Source organism: Betta splendens, chromosome 12 (assembly GCF_900634795.4).
Source record: "Betta splendens chromosome 12, fBetSpl5.4, whole genome shotgun sequence".
NCBI classification, from domain to species: Eukaryota; Metazoa; Chordata; class Actinopteri; order Anabantiformes; family Osphronemidae; genus Betta; species Betta splendens.
The window spans coordinates 3,913,416-3,919,380 of NC_040892.2; positions in this window are offsets into that span (position 1 = coordinate 3,913,416).

Genomic DNA, 5,965 nt, shown 5'->3' on the forward strand with positions numbered 1-5,965 from the left:
AATAGTTTTCCGAGCAGCTGCAATAAACTTTCCACCAGACTAATTGTGTGTTCACATGCAGATTAATGTTCAACTATACATGTTCATTCATTAACCTACATAAAACAGCTCAGATGTTTGCAGTAGGTAGTGGTAATACTGCACTAGTGCAGTATTTTTAGTCATATCAGAGGTGGAAGTTGTTCGAGAACTATTTCTGAGCAGCAGCCGATTGAGGAAACAACTTACATTTGAAACAAAGCAATAAAACAATAAACTAACCTTTACGATTATGATGCTTCTCAACAGTAACTGGAACACACAGTAAGGAAATAGTCAAAGTCATTAGAATGAGACCACATTTGGTGCGAGTGGACCCGACCCGTGACTGCCTCGGCCCACGCAGGACGAGGCTGTGGTCCCAGTTCTCCTCACTGGTCCGTCTGAATGAGCTCTTGTTCCACTGTTTAAATGGCTTTGCTGCTCGTCTGCAGCAGAGCTTCACTAGATGGTGCCATCGTTCTTCTCCTGTGGGCTCAGGCTCATCAGGAATCCCTGTGTTTGGTTTTGGCTAATGCTGAAAGAACTACGCTTCCTTTTTTTTTGTCTGGTTGTTGTTCACGTTTTAAAATGACCAACAGCTCGTTTACTTTCTATCTTATCCTTAAAATGATTAGATTTATGTCCTTTTCTGCCTCCAGCAGAACCCGGTGCTGGTCAGTAACTGATAAAAGGATCAATGTAAGAACAACAGCAGCTAATTGAAGTGAGCATGTACTGTAACAGTCCCTTCAGGTTGGTCTGCGACCGTGAGCCCCACCTGAAAAAGCATCATACGAACAACACTGGAGCTTTGTTTGTTCTCCAGCTGGATCACTATTTTCTTTGGAGCTACGAAAGAACTATTAATAATGAATTTAGCGCCAGACAAGGTTTTACAGCAAGCGCTTTGTCAAATCCATTCAAGAAGAGAGAAATGTTTCCCCCTGAAGCTCAGATAGTGCAGTCCCTCCGTTCAACTATTACTACCACACACACACACGCACACGCACACGCACACGCACACGCACACACACACACACACACACACACACACACACACACACACACACACACACACACACACACACAAAAGAGTTGGACAATCTACATGCACGACCCCCATTTCCTCCTCCAACCTCTCAGACCAAAGGGGCGGTTTCATCATTTGGTAATTAATATTCTAGGGAAGAGTGGAGCATCAGGAAGCAATTATTCAATAATATATGGACGTAAATGCACACTGTATCCACACAAAAACACACGCACGGACAAACACATATACATCAGCGTGATCGACTCTTCCTCTCCTCCGAGCTCAGGTTTCCCCTCATGCATTTAACACGAGCGTGTGTCGGATGGAGGCTGAACTCTCACTGGCCGACATCAAAGCCGGCGAATGAGGGCTTTACAGAGTGCGTCGGTGACACAGAAGGTCGGCGATGCTGAAAACGTCGAGGAAGGTGCCGTGTCCATTTAAAATGGCTGCGCGTCTGCAGCAGCATCACTTGATCCCTTCTGACACTCAGTAAACACAGAGCACTGTAAACACGCGTCTCTGCGCCCGGAGGTGAACGTGCTGCGGGGCGGCTCCGCGCTCAGATGCCCGGTCCAGATAAAGCGCCAGCTTAGTTACCACTGAAACCTCTTGTCCCGCTAAAATATAATTAGCTCCAACGCTGAACCCACACGTGCTCGCTCACACGGAGCCACTTAGGAGCTTCAGCTGAAATCAAACAGAGAAAATGTGACATTGTGCATGACCTTTATTAGAGTGCAGGTTATTTTTCTTAGCCACAGAGCATGGCTTGCACAGGGCCTTGGGGGAGGAGGGGGAGGGGGGGAGGGGGGTGTGAAGGTGGGTAATGATGCTAGGTGGCAGCGCTGTGTTGACTTAAGCCAAACTCATGCCACATTGGGGCTGTGTGGTCCTCGGTCCCCGCCGCAGTCCATCACACGACTCGGGCCTGCACGCATGCTCGTCGCTGGCCCGGACCCAGACTTTCTGGTAATTGGGATCAGATGAGTGGCAGCAGAAGCGAGGCGACCCGGGTTCTCCCAGACCCGCGGTAACCTGGAAGCATTTATTTTATGGAAAAAGATGTTTAGTTAAAGTGCAGCTCTGCAGCCCAACCCCTCTAATGACTCCCTGGTTCCTTCGCCCAGGCCTGAAGACAGAGCCGTGTGATGGATACGACTGGTGAAACAGGGATGGACACACACACACACACACACACACACACACACACACACACACACACACACACACACACACACACACACACACACACACACACGCTTCCATGACTGTGCACTGTGATGGATATGATTGGTGAAAGCTCTGAACACGGTTTCCTGAGTCCTTCACTTCCTTCCTCCCCTCCTCGCTCAGCCAAACCTGATCCGGGTGTCACTGTGCCCGGCTGGGATTGGGTTGCAGATTAACAGGCTTCCTGTCCGGCGCGTTGGCCGTGTTCATCTGCTTTCCTAAGGATCACCTTTTTTTTATGAGCAAGCAGTGACACCACTGAGGATGAATGAGTCTCGTCAGAATGGATGAGATCTTGGAGGCCGGGCGTGGATGGATTCACCCGCGGACAGTGTTTATTTTTGGAGATTAATGTAGAAGGAATTTAGGTCAACATTCGCGTTTTTCTGCAAAATAAACTAATCTGTCGGTTTTCCTCTTGCTTAACATGCACATGCAAGTTCTGAAGCATCACTTTGAGCCTCAGAGAAAATCTGCTAGTCTGCAAATTAAACTGGTGCCAATTTCTACAAGTCTTGGCATCAAACACATTAAACGAATAAAATGACTTTTACTATAAAATAAGAATAAAAATTATGGTGATTTCACTTCTTGCGGTTTCACCTGTTGCAGCAGGAGACAAGTTCCTGCCTTGCGTTAGCGATCACACACGAGGACGTCGCTCCGATATCACGGACCACGAACGCTCCCTCGTTCCTCCTCGTCTGGAGTCTATTCCTCAGGATTTAGACACATGCGCTTGTAAATTGGATCCATTGTCATTTCTGTGCCATCCAATCAGTGCAGGTCCAACAGCAGCCAGCCCTCGGCTCTCATCCCCCCCCGCCGCCTCCCCCCGGCCTCCCGCTGGCAGCCGTTGATTACACTTGTCTCCTGGGGGAAGGTTTAAACTCCTCAGAGATAGTAACATGGAGGGCACTACTGGCCAGTCACTTCAGATCAGGCTTGGGGGAGGAAATGGCGACGGACATAAAGCTAAATATATAATTCCTCCCATGCCGGTAATCACGATGTCCAGACGATTTGAAATGACAGTTTAACCACTTTGGACTGAGGAACGCTTTGTTGGATTGGAGAAGCAGAAGGTGTGTGTGTGTGTGTGTTTGGCTGGTTGCTGTGCTCCTCGTGGGTCCAGAGGCCGTCCAGAGGGGCCCGTGTGGTCCTCCCGTTGGGGGGAGCGCACGTTCCACTGAATTAAAATGGCTCGCAGACCAGACAGGGTGAATGACTGACACGCCGAGAGCTCCGGAAGGAAACACTCTCACCGCCCGCTATTAGTTTACCTGATTATTAGGATATCCAGCTTCCTCCGAAAATGGCCGCCCATTTCCCTGTTAGAGGCCGTACGAGCGCCCACCTGGATGAGTCTCCAATATGGTCTGCATTACAGCGCACGCACTAGGCCTCACGCCGCGCGGCTCCACAAATTACAGCTATAAATATTAATAGGCTAATCTGCACACATTCTTTCCCCCAAACCTGCTACTACGTCCCTGAAAGGGTCAGGGAATCTCGCGAACGTCGGGGTCTATGTAAATCTTAAGTTCAATTTGCATATGCAGAGATCGCGGCCCCGGACGGGCTCTGGATGCAGCCCCATCATCGCATCGCAAGAGGAGAGCGCATTTTGTATTCACGCCTTGATTGGATGCTTGATGAGATCTTCAGGGTGGCTTCAGACACTCTTTACACTCCAGGGTGATGAGAAGAGAAGGAAAGGGAGAGAGAGGGGGGGGGGGGGGGGATGTGGTGTGTGTGGGGTATCGATACGTTTGTGTCTACGCTGAAGTGCTTCTCTGTCGTCTGGCCTCCTCAGAGTTCCAGCAGCGGCGCTGTAATCACAGAGGACAAGGAGCAGAGGGGCGTCGTGCGCCCGTCGCCTCCCTCCATCACACAATCTGTACAATGTAATGCAGGGCTTTGTCAAACTGTTTGGACTATGATCCTAAGCTTCTCTCAAACAATATGAATGATGCAGATGGACGTTTACATCAAAGATATAGATATGATGCAGAGCGATGTGAGAACTGGGGTTATTTCCTTTAAATACACTTGAGGAAAAATAAAGCACCTTTTCCGCTGGCTAAATGAAGCTTTTGGATCAAAAGTATTTTAATTTGTTGTGAGATCTCAGCTCAACGTGTGCGACTCTGGTGATCTTTTCCCCCAAAACGCCCCAGACGTGGATTAGAGGCTCGGAGCGTCAAATCAAACGTTTACCGAGCTAATTTGGACTTGTATATTTTTGTGGGGAATCGCCAAAGGACACGCCGGAGCTGTCCCGTTCACCGGTCGGGCCCCCCCCCCTCACGTGTGCGTTAAAGGGCGGCGCTAGCAGTAGTAAACATTCAAAAGGAACAGGGGTAATTCACTTGATAAATGTCAACCAAAATGAAGCTATCAGCTGAAAGCAATTTCCGTGTGCTTGCCTGTGTTCTGGGCCAGGGACTTGGGAGATTTTCACCCCTCCATCGATCATGAAGCCTCTGTTTTAGGCCAAGGTACACAATGCCCTCAAATTGCTGACATATGGACCTAGAATCACCACATAAACCTGCCATTTGCATCGTGCCCCTCCTCCGGCCCGGCCACTCCTCTGCTAAACTCTTGTTTATCCAACGACTCCGGTCTGTTTAGGCCATTAAAGCGAAGCCATTCGGGGAGACAGAGCCAAGGCAAATGTAAGAGAGACACAGTCTGGGGCGAACGACTTCACACCGCTACCATTTAGCTCCAAGGACAATAAAAAAACACAATGAGCTCTGCAGCATCACTACTCATCACTGATATTCAGTCTATAAAGGAGTCAGACGTCAGTTTGATAAAGACTGGAAGAAGTCGCAGCTATGAGGAGGGAGTCTCTCTGATGTAAACGATGCACATGAGGCAGTAAATGTGTTTCTAGGTGGAGTGAGGCGCTTTTCTTTATCGCTCCAGTTTCAACCACACGTCCCACATCCTTTCCTTCAAACAGCCGCCGCTATTTAAAGACAAAGAAAGCTTAAAAGCTGCTTTTCCTAATGGACAGTCGTGGTGCCAGCAGCCGGGGCCTCGAGGTCTGTACACAGGAAAAGTCCATTATCACTCTGACTAATGGAGGAGGGGGCGACTTCAAGCAAAAGAGGGGGAAAGGAGAAAAGAAAACAAAAGGAGAGAGAGATGACGCATGCGCTACAAAGCAGCTTCTTTAATGAAGCCCATCAATAACGCTACTTTCCCAACTTTACTGTGTTTAAAAGCAACAAGCCGTATTATCAATCCTAGACATGAGTGCAAATTAAAGACTCCCTCCCCCGAATGCATTTTTAACAAACTTTGAATCAATGTGAAACAAATGTTTGGCAACACACTAATGGAGTCTGTTGCGCCGGCCTCCGTGTCTGTGCCTCGTTCTGCAGCAGCAGTGAGGCGGGCCGCAGCCCGTTTAGATTCAGATGGGTGCGATTGTTTTATGTAAACAGACAGCAGTTGTGGCAAGACGTTTGATTAGGAGGAGGCCCGCAAATCCCATTAAAACTCCATTTGCCACTTACGCCGTGTTTGTTTGAAGACAGGAAGAGTAACAGGGAACGAGGGAGGTGAGCGGCGGCCTGTCGCTCCCGATGCTTCCGGGCTCGTTCGGGGGCGACGCGCAGACACCGGCCGGCGGAGAACCGACAAACTGGAGAATCCGGAGAC